Source organism: Schistocerca piceifrons, chromosome 4 (assembly GCF_021461385.2).
Source record: "Schistocerca piceifrons isolate TAMUIC-IGC-003096 chromosome 4, iqSchPice1.1, whole genome shotgun sequence".
NCBI classification, from domain to species: Eukaryota; Metazoa; Arthropoda; class Insecta; order Orthoptera; family Acrididae; genus Schistocerca; species Schistocerca piceifrons.
The window spans coordinates 608131057-608152470 of NC_060141.1; the positions used below are offsets into that span (position 1 = coordinate 608131057).

Consider the following 21414-nt stretch of genomic DNA (forward strand, 5'->3'; position numbering starts at 1 on the left):
CATTTGGTTTGTCTCTGTAAAGGTTTTCTTGAGTCTCACGCAAAATTTAATGCAGACGCGTTGCTGCTCTAACTGTGCGATCTCGAAATTCGCAAACAGTGTGACACAACGTTCTACTCAGTACAGCACTGAACAGAGAGACACACAACGATGAACTTTCCGGCAGTCACACGTTGAACGCAGGCTTACGCCGGGATGCCAATCGCATTTCGCTCCAACGCACCATTGGCGCGAAATTACGAATGTTCCAGAATTTTTTTAAATGACTTCGTATGATTGGTGATCACTGTGAAGGATACGGAGATGCCACGCACTCGTCTTAGACAGCGTTATGAGCACCTGACGGAGTTTCAAAGGAGCCTGATTGAAGGTGTTCATCTGGTCGGTTGGTCGAATAGTTCAGTGTTAAGATTTGTGGGTAATTCGCATGTAACAGCGGTCTGATGCTGGACTGCATGGGAAGGGGAGTGCAGGCATACATGTCGTAAATGTTTAGGTCAAACACACCAGATTATTCAAAAGTGGGATCACTGTACCGTGCACCAAGTACGGCGTAACCCTTCACATTTGCGCCTGCCATCCGAGAACAAGTAATAGACTCCCTGCAACATTCAGTTGAACTTTAGAAGCAGGTGGAGTAGGAAATTACTATTACATGCCTATACTACATCGATACCACAGCACAAACGGCTGCAGTAGGAAGAAACGATTTCTGAAGCTGCCAGAAAAAAGGCGAAACAAGTCAATCAAGCTAATCCTGTTTTCGCAGCCTTTACTGTTTATCCTACTGAAAATGTATCACGGTTGCTACATGATGGCTTTAGACCGGGAGGGTTTATACAAACGGCTGCCCTGACCAGAAAGTATCGACCTCTGATGATTTAGTTCACGGTGTGTTCAACGTGTGTCCGCCACCGAGGCGGTAATCTGGGAAGAGGTGCCACTCTTCCAGAGTTTCGAATATGCACTGCAATGTTACTCCTGGAGTTATGGCGGCTGAGCCAACGGTAATGACTAGCACACTGAAGAGCCAAAGAAACTGGTACGCCTGCCTAATATCATGCACGGACCTCGCGAGCACGCAGAAATGCCGTAAGAGGACACGGCATGGACTCGACTAATTTCTGAAGTAGTGGTGGAGGGAATTGACACCATGAATCCTGGAGGGCTCTCCATAAATCCGTAAGAGTACGAGAGGGGGGGGGGGAGATCTCTTTTGAATAGTACTTTGCAAAGCATCCCAGATAAGCTCAATTATGTTCATTTCTAAGGATAACGATAACCAGCGAAAGTTTTTAACCTTCAGAAGAGTGTTACTGGAGTCACACTGTAGCAGTGCTGGACGTGTGGGGTGTCGTATTGTCCTGCTGGAATTGCTCAAGTCCCTCGGAATGCACAATGGATATGAGTGGGTACAGGTGACCAGACAGAATGCTTACTTGTCACGCAAATGATGCGTTAGAACACAGTACACAAACGGCACAATACAGCGATAGACACGTAATTTTGCAGCAGGTCAGTGCTCGACCCCATGTCGTAAAACCCGTCAAAATATACATGGAAACGTTGAAATGAGAAGTGCTATTCCTCGCCCCGTATTCTTAATACGTTGCTCTCTCTGACTACCACTTTTTTCGAACATTGGCATACAGTCTGGCTGACAAGCACTTCCGATGAAATGAACAAGTGCAAAATTGAATAAATTCATAGATCCCCACAAAAGATGCCCAGTTCTTCTGTCACGAGATTCGTGTGCCATCCGAAAGATGGGAGAATGTAGTGGCCAGCGATGGCAATACTATGAATCATAACTTTTTTGTACGTTTTTCACAATAAAGGCCCAAACTACGAGAAAAAAAGGCGGAAGCAAAGTTGTAGACCTAGTACTAACGAATTATTTTAGAATAGCTCTCTCAAACGATGGAACTTTTGAGTTTGTGGTAAGGTCATATGGGACCAAACTGCTGAAGTCACCGGTCCATAAGCTTGCGCACTAATTAATGTAACTTAAACTAACTTACGATAAGGACAACATACACACACCCAGGCCTGAGGGAGGACTCGAACCTCCGACGGGGGGAGCCGCACGGACCGTGACTAATCGCCAAAGACCGCGCGGCTACCCTGCGTGGTCCTCAAATGTTGCTCTAAACAGTCTCACACAACACAATGTTCACGTTCGCGAGTAAGCAGCACGCCACTCTGAATTTAGTTACTTTAAACGCCACCAAAAAGTTCAGAATTTCATGCCGTGCATTAACTTGAGCTCTCTTCCACACTTTACGGCACTTCTCAACACATTTTGGTACCAAAATTTCGCAATATTAATAATTTTCAACAGAGCACATGTCAATAGTTCTGATCACTATGAGATCCAAGCCCCGACTTTCATCTCTCTACACAAAACAAGTTTCTAGTTCCCCAAAGAAAGCGCGAATACGTTAATTTCTTATTGGAGGAGAAACTTTGCAGTCAGTAGGAAAGTACCAGCCAATCCGCTCAGTCCCGCGCGTATATACCGAAAAAATGGTTCAAATGGCTCAGAGCACTATGGCACTTAACATCTAGGGTTATCAGTCCCCTAGAACTTAGAACTACTTAAACCTAACTAACCTAAGGACATCACACACATCCATGCCGGAGGCAGGATTCGAACCTGCGACCGTAGCGGTCGCGCCGTTCCAGACTGAAGCACCTAGAGCCGCTCGGCCACCCCGGCCAACGTATATACCGACCGAATCAAAATTTGTCACTGAATCAGAACAGTAAATTGCTCTAAATAGGTTTAGAAAACCCACAAATATAAAATTAATTCCCTCTTAACAAAACTATCTTTCCGAAATCGTAATCTCATTTTCCCACTACCATTAACTGACGAAATAGTTTATAACGAATTCCCCTGTACGAATGACTAACAAACACGTCTTCCTTGGAAATTCTTCACGTGACCAGTTGCCTCAAAGTATAGTACAAAAACTTAACGTAAAACGTTATTTTACATTCACACGTTGATTAACTCTCATAACTAAGCACAATACTAGTAGTAATCAATAAACAATTAGAAATTTAACCAACAGAACCGCAACTAAAATTGACAGTATTTTGACTGAAGCTCAAACAGTGTCGGTGAGTGATCTCTATCACATGGCTTAGAAATTACATACACCCGAACAATTTGAGGTCACCTGTCTTGCGAGTGACACATACTGCACGTGTGATCACTGCTGTAATGTCCCTTATAAACGAGGAGGATGTAGAGGCGTTCCGCCTCAGTCTGTCCGCGATAGAAAATTTGAGGACCAGCTTGGACATTAACTCCGCCTCGGTATCTTCATTCAGGATGTCAGGGAGCAGTTACAACAGTTGAGTGTCTCAGGGGAGGATGCACAGGCTTTATGATACCCACCCCCATCGAATAGATGCAAGTATCCCAAACCAGAGAGAGTGTAACACGCTACTGATAAGTCGGCTCATACTACCAAGTTCTCTTTCAATTTGAGTCAATGTTACGATCACTGGAATAACCTGACATACCCTCTTAATCGATGGAGTATAAAAAAGGTATTCATCATCAAGCTCTGATGTGAACTATAAGCTAAGAGAAAATCAGTGTTGCGAGCGAATTACGAGTGCCTCAAAATTGAACGAGACGTATCATACCTCGAAGGAAACGCTCAGATCCGAAAGAGGTAGTTTTCAATATATTAAACGAAAAAGAGGAATTATACCGAAAAGTTAACCTTCAGATTTGATGTAGCTTTGCATACTGTACTTTTTACAGCAAGAAGATTGGAAAACTTCTTTTCCTGACATGCTACGGTACTGCACTTGCTCCGTGCTCCCAGTGCGATGACGCAGGCGCCACCTGCACCATAAGAACATTTGCAGCTTTCGCGATCACGTGTGACCTGTGGCGTAAGCTAATGCAGTCTTTTGCTTTGCTAGCAGAGAGCCTGCAGTCTACCTCTGGTGGCCCTGGAGCGAGCAAGTGCGAGGCCGCTGCTCAACACGCTAAGTGCGGTGAGTCTAGCGCCTTCAGCAGTGTTTTGTTTTAAAACTCGACGTCTACAAATTATAAATGCAGTGACACCAACTTAGTATAATTTGTATCAGGCGGTCTCTAGGCTAACCGACTGAACATTCCAGCCGGCCGCGGTGGTCTAGCGGCTCTAGGCGCGCAGTCCGGAACCGTGCGACTGCTACGGTCGCAGGTTCGAATCCTGCCTCGGGCATGGATGTGTGTGATGTCCTTAGGTTAGTTAGGTTTAAGTAGTTCTAAGTTCTAGGGGACTGATGACCGCAGCTGTTAAGTCCCATAGTGCTCAGAGCCATTTGAACCATTTGAACATTCCACGCGCACTATTCAGTGTGCGAGAACGCATCGCATAATACGTTAAGCGCCTCCTGATTACCAAATCATTGTCACTTATTCCAGGTTTAACATTATAAGAGTTGTTTAAGAGGATAAGTAAACTGCTATACTAATAGGCCCTCTTGTTCCAGATATCATGCAGTTTGAGTAAAAACATGTAACATGTTGCAAGATGTAAGGGATGGAAAGAGATTTCTCTATCGGTCTACTCGTATATGTACAGGGCTATTACGAATGATTGAAGCGATTTCATAAATTCACTGTAGCTCCATTCATTGACATATGGTCACGACACACTACAGATACGTAGAAAACTTTATTTGTTCGGCTGAAGCCGCACTTCAGGTTTCTGCCGCCAGAGCGCTCGAGAGCGCAGTGAGACAAAATGGAGACAGGAGCCGAGAAAGCGTATGTCGTGCTTGAAATGCACTCACATCAGTCAGTCATAACAGTGCAACGACACTTCAGGACAAAGTTCAACAAAGATCCACCAACTGCTAACGCCCATCGGCGATGGCATGCGCAGTTTAAAGCTTCTGGATGCCTCTGTAATGGGAAATCAACAGGTCGGCCTGCAGTGAGCGAAGAAACGGTTGAACGCGTGCGGGAAAGTTTCACGCGTAGCCCGCGGAAGTCGACGAATAAAACAAGCAGGGGGCTAAACGTACCACAGCCGACGGTTTGGAAAATCTTACGGAAAAGACTAAAGCAGAAGCCTTACCGTTTACAATTGCTAGAAGCCCTGACACCCGATGACAAAGTCAATCGCTTTGAAATTTCGGCGCGGTTGCAACAGCTCATGGAAGAGGATGCGTTCAGTGCGAAACTTGTTTACAGTGATGAAGCAACATTTTTTCTTAATGGTGAAGTGAACAGACACAATGTGCGAATCTGGGTGGTAGAGAATCCTCACGCATTCGTGCAGCAAATTCGCAACTCACCGAAAGTTAACGTGTTTTGTGCAATCTCACGGTTTAAAATTTACGGTCCCTTTTTCTTCTGCGTAAAAAACGTTACAGGACACGTATATCTGGACATGCTGGAAAATTTGCTCATGCCACAACTGGAGACCGACAGCGTCGACATCATCTTTCAACAGGATGGTGCTCCACCGCACTTCAATCATGATGTTCGGCATTTCTTAAACAGGAGATTGGAAAACCGATGGATCGGTCGTGGTGGAGATCATGATCAGGAATTTATGTCATGGCCTCCACGCTCTCCCGACTTAACCCCATGCGATTTCTTTCTGTGGGGTTATGTGAAAGATTCAGTGTTTAAACCTCCTCTACCAAGAAACGTGCCAGAACTGCGAGCTCGCATCAACGATGCTTTCGAACTCATTGATGGGGACATGCTGCGCCGAGTGTGGGAGGAACTTGATTATCGGCTTGATGTCTGCCGAATCACTAAAGGGGCACATATCGAACATTTGTGAATGCCTAAAAAAACTTTTTGAGTTTTTGTATGTGTGTGCAAAGCATTGTGAAAATATCTCAAATAATAAAGTTATTGTAGAGCTGTGAAATCGTTTCAATCATTTGTAATAACCCTGTATATCTCATGGTTTTTTTTATTATTTCTACGACGACCCCTCCCCTCTCCAACTATAGGAAACACTTTGATTGTAGTACTACGAGGAACAAAGTGTTTGCGTAAAACTTTGAATATATTGTGTCCTCTCTCCCCTTGCATTGTCGCTCGCACCCTTCCATTACACACGAACTGAAGCTCGATGTATTTCTATCTCTCTAAACTCTCTATGGATGTTAACTTCACGTGGCCTACCTCTTGTAAACAGGACCAATGGTAGGTGAAGTAGTTAACGTAGTCCTAGAAAAGTTTTGGGAACTGCAATAATTGTAGTGAATAGTGTCGCCACTATCAAAGTGAACTTTGTGGCAGAATTGTTGAATGTTGCCGACACAATAAAGTACCCTCTGTGACAGAAACATAAGCTAAGTAACGGTCATATGTTCATCAATGAGTCTTTAGAATTATCAAACCACATTTCGAAAAATTATAAAAATATAGATCGAGACGGCGCAACGCTTAAGACACTGGGAGAACGACGTTTAAAGCCCAGTCCCGATTTATGTTTTTGGGAAAAAACGACATTCCGTTTGCGGGAACGGTGATTAACTTATTGTAAGACATTACTTTTTATTTTTGATCCAGTTACTTTTTTATGATGCAATCTCAACCGGTTTCAGGTTACAGAGGCCATATTCAAATGCAGTGTGTGAGATATGTTGAACAAGTGATCATATAGTATATATTATAGTAATAAAGAAAAAGTGAATGAGTCAGAAACAAAAAAAGAACAAACAAATAGAGCCCTAAAAGTTTGTGTTGCCCCTAACCGCTTGACATAATTGTGGGGATGATGACTGAAAATTGGACGACCTGTTTCTTTGCCCATTCCTACGCAATGATATCCTGTGGGGGGGGGGGGGGGGAGAGGGGGAAACGTCTCTCTCGTTCTGTCTCCATAAATAGTTGCCAATAGACAAATTTGATAGCATCGTTCTATGGGAAAGTGATTGGAAGTTTCAGCAAAGGATGGACAAACGCCAACCCGCGCAGTCAGCCGTGCGTGTTAAAGCGCCACTTCCGGGACGGGGAGGTGTACTGACCCCGGATCGAATCTACCACATTCTTCCTGCCAGCCCCGATGTGACTTTTAGGCGGTTTCCCACATCCCACTCGGTGAAAGCAGCATTAGTATCCAACTCACGTCTCCGTTACACGATTCACAAGCATTTAGAAAACTTTCGACCACGACATGCAAACAGCGGTAGTAGCAGTATTACGTCACGGGAGTGTAACGGGGTGGCGACAGGAAGTGCATCCGTCCACAAAATCCGAAGATAATCACGCTGACTCTACACCGATTTGGGACAAAGGCACAAGAAATATAAGATGCTGAAAGGAGTGAAGGAATTAACAGTAGCCGGAATACTTACGAAAGCGTACAGTTCCACACGATGATGAATGCAGGCACCATGATTGTTTTGGAGTAGCCTATTTTAGAGCACCTGAAATACGTGTGTGACGTGCCATTCACTGAATCATGCTCGTACTCGATCTCTGCAGCTGTGAGGGGCCCAAATACTTGCTAGTGAAACTGCAACACTGCTGCTTAATAGTGCTCCGCACTTTACATACGCATGGTCCACAAACGGACACCACTACACAATTCAATCTCGAGAAATCGGCTTAACTCATAGATTCTACGACGTAGAAACGCTCACGGAAAGCAGTATTTTTTTGGTAGCGCCTGCAACCTACATTCTCAGTTATTTGCGGGATTTATCCCAATTTCTATCTTCCTTTACTTTCATCGAAGTCCCTCCTCCTTGTGAGTGTTTTCCATATATCCCTCTCTTCTATATTTTGCGGAGAAACCTGCTCACTTCTTACCTTATCACTACCATACGGTGATGTGCTCCAAAATCAGTAATACAATACCAAAAAACTAAAATAACCAGCATAATTTATGTTATGTGTGGTCTGCTTATGAACAGCACACACACACACACACACACACACACACACACACACACACACACACACACACACGTGTACACATGCACAAAACGCATACCGTTTCTCATCTGCAAATGCTGTACTGCCTCGTCATTAATTTTCATGTCACATGTGTGTGCACAAAATCAAAAAATTACGTACAGTATTTCCACTTGGACCTCATCATCATAGATAGTGAATTTCATCTATTTGATTTATACACTGATATATCACAGTAAATTTCCTCTCTCTCTATGATGCTTACTGTAACAAAGCAACAACAATATTATAATACATTACAATGGGACTGCCTATACCTCCCCAAGCAGCTGACATCAACAGTCAACCATATCGTCTTTCTGATATTGTATACACAACGGTAAATTTTTTCTCCTTATGTAACGCCTTAAATGTATACTTAAATGAGAACGCAACATTATAATGTATTACAAACAGAATGAAAGAAACACACTTTTTCTCGGTAACTGACACCTCTCCCTGTAACTGACGTCCCCAGCTGCTAACGTCATCTCTCTGATTTATACACCACAGTAAATTTCCTCTCTGTCTCTCTGTAATGCTTACTTTAATGATGCAACAACATCAAAGAGTGAATGAAAGGAATACAGATTTCCCCAGGAGCTGACACCTCTCTTAGTAGCTGACAAGCCCAGCAAGTGACTTCATCCCGCTGACTAACAGACCACACCGAATTTCTTCTCGCTCTGTAATGCTTACGTTTGATGGTGCAACAATCATTTTTATATATTACAGAGGTAATGTAACCTGCAAGGTTACTTATATGAGGCAACAACATTCTACGAGTAATACTTCCAGAGGCAGTGAAAGGAATACAGTTTGCCCCAAGTTTCCGATGTGTAACGGTAGAAGATAACAAACCGAACTGCAGTATGAAGTTAATAACCTACCATTCATTGTAGTGTTTAACGAACCTAGATATAGGAATTACATTGTTTACTTGCGTAATTCTCGGCGGCAAGTGCACTTTAAGATTTAGTTTAAGTCAGCCGTAGTGCCTATGTGTGTTTTGCAGTGCAATAGAACAAATTTTTACGTACTTAGATGAATTTGATGCATGCTACAAAAATCTAACTATGGTGTTCTCCTAACCCTTAATTCACTTCAGTGGTGCCAATAGGTGAGCTGCATGAATTTTGGTAAATTATGCAGATAATTTAGATGTAGAAATATGAAACTGTATGCCCATTGTACTTGCAAACTGTAGCACAATAAGTAACTTTGGTCATTACCAAGTGTTGCCTAACCTATTAGTTTTACCAAGTGCCAAGATAAACGCTATATGTACATCTTGATTAATCTTATGCAACAATTAAATTATGGCAGGAGTGCCAAGTGTTTCAAATGGTTCAAATGGCTCTGAGCGCTATGGGACTTAACTGCTGAGGTCATCAGTCGCCTAGAACTTAGAACTACATAAACTTAACTAACCTAAGGACACACACACATCCATGCCCAAGGCAGGATTCGAACCTGCGACCGTAGCGGTCGCACAGTTCCTGACTGAAGCGCCTACAAACGCTCGGCCACACCGGCCGGCTAGTGCCAAGTGTATTTTGTACTCTAAATCTTGCATCTTTAGAGAAATGATACACATTTATTTCGTTCTAAAGGTAGAATTTTCATTCATAGTCAGAGATCGGCAACTATACTTGCACATTGTGATAAACAGCCTGCATGTGTTTTGTACGCGAAATTATTTTGATTATAACAAATAATTTCTTTCCAGTCTGCTCGATTTTATTTTTGAGATACTGACTTTTCATCTCTCTCTTGTACCATCGTGTTTGGCTATATTTCATATCTTTTTGTTCGAGCACCGTCTTTGGTCGTGTAAAATAAGTAAAACACGATCTCGATCGCACAGTCATTTATTTAAACTGCGACTGGTTTCGGACTCTAACAGCAGGCCATCTTCAGATAATGCACTGTACAGATAAAAATTCAAAGTGCTGATTTACGTAGGTAAGTCATAAAACCGCTGACAATGATGAGACTTGGAAGAGCTGTACTGACGCCAGTCGCAAAACTGCTGCTGATAGCTGACCCGCCACGCGTTAAATAGCGCCAAGAGGATAAAGTTAACTGTAAACTGCTAAAACGCATTCCTTAAAAGAGAAAAAGAAACGCGAGATTAGGTATAACTAGAAATCTTATTTGCATAACATAGCCGATTTTCATCTTTTCATGGTAAAATGACAACAAATCTGACAAAAGTATCTCGTTATTTTAGAAGTAATTATCTCTTCTGTGCAAGACACAGGTTTTCTTAAAATTATCACTATATCAAATAATGATTATAACTTTATATTCTATTTTTAGGTGACTGTTTATATGTTTCTAGCGCAATTTTATACTTCGACTTCTGTGACTTCCAATTTCGGCTCCAGGTTAGATTTAATCAACTTGTCTTTTCGTTGGAAACATTGACCAACGTCTTGCTATTGGCTACAAAATTTCAGCACATTGGCACCACTTCCGTATGCGACACTATTCTCTTTCTTCTTCGACGATGACTATGGACCACTGTCGTCGAGGCAACACGCGGCTTCCATTGAATACATCTTTGGCACAAGATAGTCATTTGTACGACGATGTCTCCATGGAAAAGGCTTCGTTAGGCACTCTAACCGATGCCACAAGATAGCTTTCATGTAACAAACAGCTTCTAGTTTGCCTTATTACTCTGATGTATTATAATAAAGCGATTATGCTAATGTTAATACTGGTGTATTTAATGGTTACGTAGGTGCTTCTTTTATTTTAATCTGTTATGAGTCTATAATTGATGACTTAATAGCAGTTGCTACGGAAACAGCGTCTTCGTAATGTTATTGCTCCAGACAGCGTTCTGGATTACGGTTTAGCCTATCACAATGGCTTATTATTTAATGTTATTAAACTGGTTTTAACCTCTAGGATACTATAGGGTGTTGTACAGTAATTCCCGTTTTCTAGCTGTTTAGAATTGAATTTACGTACATTTTTAAAAATGGATGTTTAAATCTTATCATACTACATGTAAATCGCTTCCCATTTGCTGACACTGACTTCTTGCTGCTCACGTTCGCCCTCTTTCCCTCTATTTAACGTGTGACTATTCAGCCATTAGCAGCAGTTTTGCGTATGGGGTCAGCACAGCTGTTCCAAATGTCGTCGTCATCTGCCGGATGGGTAACGATATATCATTTTAACATATATTCTTCTTAATATTTTCATTCTACCCTATGTAAATCAGCAGTGCCAGTATTTATCTTTACAGTGCATTATCTGAAGATGGTCTACTGCTACAGACCGAAGTCGGTCACTTTTTTTAAAAAATGATTGTGCGATCGGGACTGTTTCTTACTAATTTTATCTATCTGTCTCATCGTTGTCTCTCAGTAATGTTATCTAACGTTTTGATTCTTTTGTCATGTTGTGATGAATGTAAAAATAGCAAAAGTTCTCGTAGTGTGTTACGAAAATATGCCGTTTACGTGCTGCATCATAACTTAATTTGATTATTCATTCTAAAATGTGGCAATGCATGAAAAGACAGCTACCGAAAGAGTTAGACCTTGGTTGTTTTCTGTGTGATAGAACTTGCACAGTTATCTATATAATCCAGTCCTCCCGAAAAATCTCACATGAGTCTATTTAGTAATACAAGTTCAAAAGTAGACTTTTGAAGAGTTTCAGGCAAATTTTTGTTGATGAACAAGGTGCCCTGTGATGTGTCGGCAGCTGGGCCAACACCTTGTAGATCGAGATGACTGAAAATGCACGCTAGACTAACGCAGACGGGCGTGAAGTACTGGAACAGGCTACGTAATTAATGCTATGAAGAAAAGTACGTAGCTGGATTAATACTTATCTTTAATCAATCATTGTGGTACATCGCTCTTGACGATACACAGGAGACTTTAATTACAATCACTGTAAGGCTAATGGCGCCTTGCTAGTTCGTAGCCATTAACTTAGCTGAAGGCTATTCTGTCTCTCGGCTAATGAGAGAGAAAGGCTTCGTACATCTAGTCGCTAGCTAGGTCGTCCGTACAACTGGGGCGAGTGCTTGTTCGTATCACGAGACCTGCCTTGTGGTGGCGCTAGGTCTGCGATCACACAGTGGCGACACGCGGGTCCGACATGTACTAAATGGACCGCGGCCGATTTAATCTACCACCTAGCAAGTGTGGTGTCTGGCGGTGACACCACATTCCTCCCCCGCAAATCGGCGAACGGTCGTGAGATAAGGCTTCCGCCCGCCGTGGGGAGGACCCCATGTTGACGTATGCGATGAGGTGGGTAGCCTAACAACAGGCGAGGCTGTGCCACCCGCACCCGGCCATTCGGTCCGAGGGGAGCTAGGAAACGCCTGAAAACCTAGTCCAGGGTGCACGTCAACATGCGGTGTATGCGCCCGTACAGAAACAGGAGGGGCCGAAGGATCGACCTCCATTGCGTCGGGGTAGCCGACGCGCGATGACGTCATGTGGTCCGGAGCGGGCGGGAGTGCCATGGCGGAGGACAGCTTGTCACGGGAAGCGATCGGCGGCGCGTGACCCTGGGAGGCGCTTGGCGGCTGCAGCGAAGCGTCGAATGCGGGCAGCGCCGGCGGGAGAACAGGCGGCGGCGGCGGCGGCGGCGGCGGCGGCGGCTGCTGCGGCGGCGCGTCGCCATGGGGCAAAATTGAAGGCATCGTCGGTAACACCTGGGGATGAGGCGAGCCAGTAGATGGGTCCCGAGGGCGCTGACCGGACGGCACCGTCGCTGAAAGCAGACGGGAAGCGGCAGAACCCGTGCGACGACAGAGGCGCAGCTGATTGAGATGCCGACGCACCTCACCAGAGGCCCCCAAAACCAAATACATCGCGCGGCCGAGGCAGCGAAGAATGCGCCCTGCGAGCCAACGCCGTGAACCTCAATAGTTGCGATAAAATACAACGTCGCCTGGAGCAAAAGCCGGAGTCTGCCGCTGCACAGGAACCTGATGCGGCGAATGCAGCAAAGACATCAAGGTGCGATGAGGACGACCGTGGAGCAACTCAGCCGGCGAGCGACCATCTCGGGGCTGAGAGCGATACGAAGACAAAAAGAGCAACAATGCGTCCTCCCGAGAATGCGACTCTTTCAATTTCAACATCTGTGACTTGAAAGTCCGGACCAATCGTTCAGCGGCACCGTTTGACTGAGGCGAAAACGGCGCGGATGTCAGATGTTGAATACCATTGGCCTGGCAGAATGACTGAAATTCTGCGGACATGAATTGTGGGCCATTGTCGGAAACAATAGTCTGCGGAAGACCTTCAATGCAAAAGATAGCAGACAACGCTTGGACGGTGGCGGAGGACGTCGTGGAAGACATCCGGACAACAAAAGGAAAATTACTGAAGGCGTCGACCAGAACCAACCATCGAGCATTCCAGAAGGGACCAGCAAAATCAATGTGCAAGCGTTGCCAAGGGGAAGTGGCTTTTGGCCATGCAAAGACTTTCCGCGGCGGTGCGGATTGTTGTTCGGCACACGCCATGCAAGAAGAACACATATTCGTAATCGCAGCATCGATTCCGAACCAAGTACAGTGCTGACAAGCAAGTTGTTTCGTTCGCACTATACCCCAATGTCCTTGGTGGAGAAGCCGTAAGACAGAGGACTGTAACGAACGTGGGACCACGACTCGGGACTGATCATTATCAGAACGCAACAACAAAACACCACGTCGAACAAAAAGTCTCTCCTTGTGAGCAAAAAATGGGCGAACCAACGGATCCGCAATCCGAGACTTTGACAAAGGCCATTGCGTAGCAACAAAACGTAAAACAGTAGCAAGGACAGGGTCAGCAGCTGTGGCTGTAGCTACACGACGAAAATCGATCGGAAACGATTCGACCACTTCATCGGTTTCCGAATCAATGAACATGCAAGCAAGTTCGGAAGAATCGAATGCTTTATCCTCAGCAACAGGCAAACGGAACAACGCATCGGCGTTTCCGTGCTTAGCAGTGGACCGATATAAGATATCGTAGCGGTACTGCGAGAGGAAAATAGACCAGCGAATGAATTTCTGCGCTGTACGCGGAGGCACAGGCTTGGTCGGATGAAAAAGGGATGTCAAAGGTTTGTGGTCTGTGATGATGGTAAAGTGACGACCATACAAGAAATCATGGAACTTAGTAACACCAAACACGAGAGCCAAAGCTTCTTTCTCTATCTGGGAGTAATTTCTTTGCGCAGACGAGAGCAATTCGGACGCAAAGGCAAGAGGGCGATCATGCGAGCCAACTTTGTGCGCAAGCACAGCACCGATCCCGAAATCCGATGCATCAACCATCAACAAAAGGGGTTTCTGGGGATCGAAAGGCGTGAGGCAAGTATTAGAAAGCAACGCCGATTTCAACTGGCGAACAGCGCGTTCGCATTCCGTCGTCCAGAGAAACGGAACACCGGCACGGCGTACGCGATGAAGCGGAGCTGAAAGAGAAGAGGCATTGCGCACATTCACTCACACCTTGTGATTCTACATTGTTCAATGTTCTTGCGACCTCCTGACGCAATGCGTGAGGAACATTGCGCGCTCTGAAAAATTTCGGTTGCGCGTTGACCTTCAGCTCCAAATGTGCTTCATAGTTTTTAGCGCAACCTAAGGCCGGTGCAAAAATGTCTGCAAATTCGTCACATAAGCGAGAAACACTGTCCGTAGGTACAGTTTGATTCACTGATAGCACCTGATTTACAATAGACAAATTAAACAACTGAAATAAATCTAAGCCAAACAAGTTCACTGCAGTAGAAGAACGAAGAATGTAAAATGACACAAGTTTTGGTTGTCCTTTATATGTTGCAAGAAGAGTGCACTGTCCTAACACAGGAATTGTCTGTCCGGAATAACTTTTTAACTGAACATTTGCGGCACGCAACGGAGGTGCGCCCAGTTGTTTGTACGTGTCGTGATTGAGCAATGAAACTGCAGCTCCGGTATCGAGCTGGAATGGTATCACTTTGCCTTCAAAGTCTAAGTCCACAAAAAGTTTATTGTCCTGCTGACGACAAGAGCGACTGTTTTGTGCAATTGGAACAGACACTGGTACAGAATCACTTGCTAATTGACGTGATTTCCGGCGACGTCGACGCACAGTTTTTGTGGGACGAACACAGTCACTGTTAGAGAAAGTGGCACTGGACGAATCGGAATTAACTACATGAATGTCCATGGGCGAAAGTCCACGATCCTGAGTGTCCTTGGGTCGCTTCCGGCGCGAGGCAAAGGGCCTGGAATGATTGTTATTGTCTGATCGGACCTTTTTCTGGCAAACACTTTGAACATGTCCTTTCCTATTACAGAAAAAGCAAATAGCTTGGCGTGACGGACAATGTTCACGCGAATGTCTAGTAGCACACCGCGGGCATGACTTCACTGCAGTTGTGGGCTGGCGCGGCACACGTGGCTTAGAGCGCGGCGGCAGCTGCGTTTGTTTGCGCGAAGGCAGCTGACCGGGCCGCGCAGCTCGCCGGCGGGCCGGTTAATGTTACACACTGCTGGCGAAGTTTCAAAAGATTCCTGAGCACAGTCAAGTGTGTCTTGTCTATCCAATATGTCTATCACTTGTTGAAGGGAGGGATTAACTAGTTTCAAAATTTGCTCCCGTATGCGAACATCAGAAACGTTCTGTGCAATAGCATCACGTACCATTGTATCTGAATAAGAAAGGCCACAGTCACAGTCAAAGGCACAGTCCCTAGTAAGTCCTTGCAATGTTGCTACCCACTCCCTATTAGTTTGACCGGCCGTACGTTTTGTACGAAAAAACGTATACCGTTTTGCAACCACATTAACTGTTTCTCTGAAATAGGCATCTAAAGCAGACAAAATTTCCTCGTAGGACAGAGTTGCTACGTCGCGTCGGGGAAACAATTTCACTATCACACGGTATGTGGACACACCGACACAAGAAAGCAAAAACGGCTGCCGCTCATTACCTTGAATTCTGTAGGCGGCGAGGTGGAAGGCAAACTGGCGGGACCATTCCCGCAAAGTCTCGTGGGTTTCATCAAAACTTCGAAATGGTGGTGCAACGGCAGGTTGTGGCTGCGGTACCGGTGAAGCGGCGGCGGGCGCATCGGTTTGAATGGCACGTTGACCCTGGACGAGCTGTCCAAGGGCATCCAATAACGCCTGCGTCTGCTGATTCTGCAAGCGATAAAATTCGGACAGTACATCTGGCGATTGTGGCGAAGCCATGACAAATAAATCAGAGCAAAGTAAAACACAAGATCCTTTGTAGACTCGCCGCCATGTGATGTGTCGGCAGCTGGGCCAACACCTTGTAGATCGAGATGGCTGAAAATGCACGCTAGACTAACGCAGACGGGCGTGAAGTACTGGAACAGGCTACGTAATTAATGCTATGAAGAAAAGTACGTAGCTGGATTAATACTTATCTTTAATCAATCATTGTGGTACATCGCTCTTGACGATACACAGGAGACTTTAATTACAATCACTGTAAGGCTAATGGCGCCTTGCTAGTTCGTAGCCATTAACTTAGCTGAAGGCTATTCTGTCTCTCGGCTAATGAGAGAGAAAGGCTTCGTACATCTAGTCGCTAGCTAGGTCGTCCTTACAACTGGGGCGAGTGCTTGTTCGTATCACGAGACCTGCCTTGTGGTGGCGCTAGGTCTGCGATCACACAGTGGCGACACGCGGGTCCGACATGTACTAAATGGACCGCGGCCGATTTAATCTACCACCTAGCAAGTGTGGTGTCTGGCGGTGACAACACACCCTGTTAACATCAGATACAGCACAGGACATTTCTTTATAGTGTGTCAGCCATAAGAAACCAGTAGCGGAACGTACCAGAACAACATGCGAAAGTCTTTTTGAAATAAAATGTTCATCAGACGCACATGGCTACCTCTGATCAGGTTGTAATGCTTAGGATTCATTTCAGACTTACAACGTTGCCGTAACAGTGTAGTTGGAATGTTAACACCGGTAGAGTCGGCAGACTCCCGTTTTATAGACTGAAGAGCCAAAGATACTGTCACACCTGCCTAATACCTTGTAGGGTCCCACGACCTTGCAGAAGTGCACAACACGACGTGGCATGGACTCTATTGATATCTGAAGTAGTGCTAGAGGGAAGTGGCGCCATGAGTCGTGCAGCGCTGTCCATAAATCCGTAAAAGTACGAGGGGGTGGAGATCTCTTCTGAACAGCATATAGCAAGGTATCCCAGATATGCTCAATAATGTTCATGTCTGTGGAGTTTGGTGACCAGTGGAAGTGTTTATACTCGGAAAAGTATTCCTGTAGCCACTATGTAGCATTACTGGAGGTGTGTGGTATCGCACTGTCCTGCTGGAATTGCCCAAACCCATCGGAATGCACAATGGACATGAATGGATAAACAGATGAGACTGGATGCTTACATACGTGTCATCTGTGAGAGTCGTATCTAGCCGTTATCAGGGGTCCTATATCACTTTACGTGCATACTCCTGACACCATTACAGAGACTCCAGCAGCTTGAACAGTCCCCCGCTAACATGCAGGGTATACAATTTGAAACGAGGCTCTTCCGACCAGGCAGCATGTGTCCAGTCATCAACAGTCCAATAGACTTAAAACCTTGTGTTGTACAGTCATCCATGGTACACGAGTGGGTCTTCGGCTCCGAAACCCCATATCAATGATGTTTCCTTGAATGGTTAGTTGGTGGCCAAGGACTGAAACTGTAGCAGTTTGCCTAATGGTTGCACTTCTGTAGCGCTGGACGATTCTCTTCAGTCCTTTTTTATCCCGTTCATGCATGATATTTTTCCGCCCGCAGCGATGTCGGAGATTTGATGTTTTACCTGATTCCTGATATTCACGGTACACTCGTGAAGTCGTTCTACGGGATAATCTCCACTTCATAGCTACGTCGGAGATGCTGTGCCCCAGCGTTCGTGCGCTGACTATAACACCACGTTGAAATTCACTGTGTCTTGAATAACCCACCGTTGTAACAGTAGTAAACTATCTAACAATTGCGCCAGACACTTACCTTACATAGGCGTTACCGACCGCAGCGCCGTATTCTGCCTGTTTACATATCTCTGTATCTGACTAAGCATGCCTTTACCAGTTTCTTTAGAACTCCAGTGTATATCGGTTATACTACGGTAATGACTATGTCATTCAGCTTTAGTATCTGGAGATATTGGCATAAGGGGGACGTACCGATAAAAGGACATTTGAAGCAGTTCATGTCATCCTGAAGCATAGGATGTTTAAGATTGCTTCGATTAAGACGCTGCAACTAAAGGATGTAAATACTGATGCTGTTGACGAGAATCTATGTCGATGTAAGGCAAGGAGGTGCAACAAGTAATATTACCCACATTGCTGTTTGAGGAGTAAGACATAGGAAATTTCTGCTTCCTGACCGTTCGCAGCGTACATAACACTATCTGCAGCTAAATTTCCTGCATGTGTACGCTAATGCAAGTGATTTATTCAACAATGTATCAAGCCTTGGTTTATTGGGGATACTCTGTTCAGGGATGGAGCATTTTTCACACAGGATCAGATAGTAAATTTCCAGTCAGCCCATATGAACTGACGTGAACTATTCTGCAACTGTTGAAGTGCAACTGGACATTTTGCACAGCTAAGTAATAAGGTGTTTCAAAGGGTAAAACTGTATTTTCTGGTTCTGAGTATTTCCCACGATTAGTGTATTATGAAGAGCTGTAGAAAATATAACATGAAAACAAACCTTCACCGACATACGTATGATTAAGATATTTTCTCCTTCATCGTGTCTGTAAAGTCGAGTGACTGTACCTGTTTAAGAGTTCATCAGAAGCTCGTGTTAATATGTTCCACAGTGTCATTTTTATTTTCCTTAACGGGAGCTGCTACTCTTCGCCTGTCATCGACCCAGAACTCCAGACAATACGATGTCCAAGAATTGCTGTATTCGAGGGCAGCATTTACTTGATTTCACAAGGACTTCATTTTCTCAAACACTAGTACATCGAGTATAAAATTCGAGTCCTCCCAATAAACCGTTGTCCTCTCTACTTTGTGTTTCATCGGCGAATAGACTCTGAAGTAGTGCTGCATAAAGATTTGGAACCATTAGCTGTGACAATCACTGGGACGGAGCGTGCGCCCTTATTCATGACGTTCGCTCGTTGCGGAGTTTCCCTGTTTGTTTTCCTGTTATTGTACCTCGGAATGCACTAAGTGACTCTCAGCTTTATTTCCTGGACCTCGTCATCCCTAGTCTTTAGAGGAAGAAATCTGCCGCCGTTAGCTGTACAACTCTGCAACACCGTGGCACTAATAGCATAAAGTAGCGCGTCGCATCGGACGACTGATGTACTGCAGTAGAGCGGCATCATGTATGTAACAGGTTGCTGGCCGTATAGGAAATTTCATTGCGTCCAGGTACTACTGATATGTTCACAGACATTTCTGTTTGGTTTTAAATGATGATCTTATCATTAGATGATTATGAGATATGTGTTGCCCACTGTATTTTTCCTTCATATTTTATGATCCACTGATATATTAGTAAAACACCCGTGGCAGCATGGTATATGCCCACGATCTTGACACCCCTACACCGACGTATTTTAAGACTTACAGCACCAAACAAATGATATTAAAGCCACTAGATACAATTGTTTCACGTAACTACTTGCGACCAGGATATATTCCAGAGGTAGTTGTTCCTTTATTTTATAAATGTGCCCTCGCTTCGTTCCCTGTACAGTCACTTTCTGATTCTTAATTTTAGCTAATGGTTGAGAACAGACTCTCCGCTTACTCCAGTCACATATTCCAGTCCCTTGATGTGCTTCAGTTCCTGATTTTGTTGACAGATTCTCAACAAGCATGCTACTGACCTCGCTGCAGCTGTATAGAGATTATGTCCCAAATTTGCCATCCACAGCTTCACTTGTTGTCGATATTAACTTATTTTATTAGCAATAGGTTTTTTTAATATTACTTACTACGCCGCTTATATCCACATACAATTTTGCTTATGCCTTACGACAACTATAGTTACTTTGCTTTATTATTTTATCGTACTTTCACCCCCTCTCTGATATTAACTTCAAAATGTCATTGGCTGATGGGCTCATGTTCTGTCGTAATGTTTGCACTTTTGGTTTCGCTTCTTTATGCTAATTTTATGCAGATACTGTGAACTACATGTAGGGATCTAAGCGCTGTTGTTGTATTAGTCGATTTAGTATTGTATTATCTTAGACTTTCCCGGCGATTTGATGACATCTCGTGGAAATCAGGTTTTCTGCCGAATATCAGAGTCTTCCAAACACGATATTTCGACGTCAAGTAATGACGTCGAAATATCGTGTTTGGAAGACGCTGATATCCGACAGAATACCCGATTTCCACGAGATGTTAGTATTGTATTACTTATTCCTCTTGCATATATTTTTAGGACCATGATATTGTGCTGTAAGCTCTTTATTATTAAAGGTCGAAAATAATGCTACAGGCATAGATATGTACGATTTTTATCTTTAAATTTTTAAATTATTTTTTAAAATTTTATTCCTAATTTTAATATTCTTATCTGACTTCCACTTATTTGTGGTATATTTTCCTGTACCAGTCTTATCAAGAAGCGCACTAGGTGCTCGAAACTGGTAAAGAAATTAAATTTCTTTTATGCAACTGGTTGCTTATAATTTCATTATAGTATCTATGAGGTTTGAGTAAGTTGTTTCATCCGCCTGGTAGTCATTTTCTCTGCACACCAGGCGGTTGTGCGGGCAGGCGCAACGCCAGGAGTACGCGCGGCAACAGTTGCCATGAACACTGTGATATTTTCTTGTACGGCCTGGGCTGTTTACCATGGAGTAACACGTCGCCACCACAGTGTCTGGGGGCGCCAACCTTGCCGACAGGCAGCGTACCTTTCGCAGCTGAGATCGCTGTCGATAGTGCACTCTTTACCTACGCCATGTCACGTGCCTTCCCTGCGCTACGAACATATCCATCCGCTCCCGTTTATTGAGGCCGCCGTCGGGCTGTGCGAAGTCAGTTACGCCCTACGACTCGCGTCTACACTGCCAGCAGCTCCTTCCAGTAGCACCAACAGTCCAGTTCTGGAGCAACTAGTTGACAATACCAGCAGTATCGTGCCAGCGCTTGACGTCGGCAGACCTGATCTCAGTTGCCTTGATCTACACCAACAGCGCGTCAGCCGTAACACGCCGGCAGTACAGGCCAAGTAACTACCCAGGTCGTCACGCCGCCGCCTACTACGACTCTACGGTTCGTATTGTAGGAATATCGTGGACAACGTCATACAAGTAGGAGAGACATTCCTGTTCTATGTAGTTATGTGGATATTCATCCAAGGACGTTACATCTGAGTTCTTTTAAAGTGTCTTCGATCACTCCTTCGTACGAGGACACAGCAAGTTAGTTGTGGACGTGGGAAAAGCGTCTTCCAATATTTATG

The 21414-nt window shown here is 44.5% G+C and overlaps 1 protein-coding gene across 1 annotated transcript in view; it reads left to right on the plus strand.

The window, feature by feature from the left end:
- Positions 1-3944: 3944 nt before the first annotated feature.
- LOC124796050 (clavesin-1-like) overlaps positions 3945-21414 on the plus strand; it is a 48366-nt gene continuing 30896 nt past the window's right edge. Inside the window, exon 1 of the mRNA XM_047260136.1 lies at positions 3945-4020. The gene's annotated coding sequence lies outside the window, so the exon portion shown is untranslated. The remainder of the gene's footprint in view (positions 4021-21414) is intronic.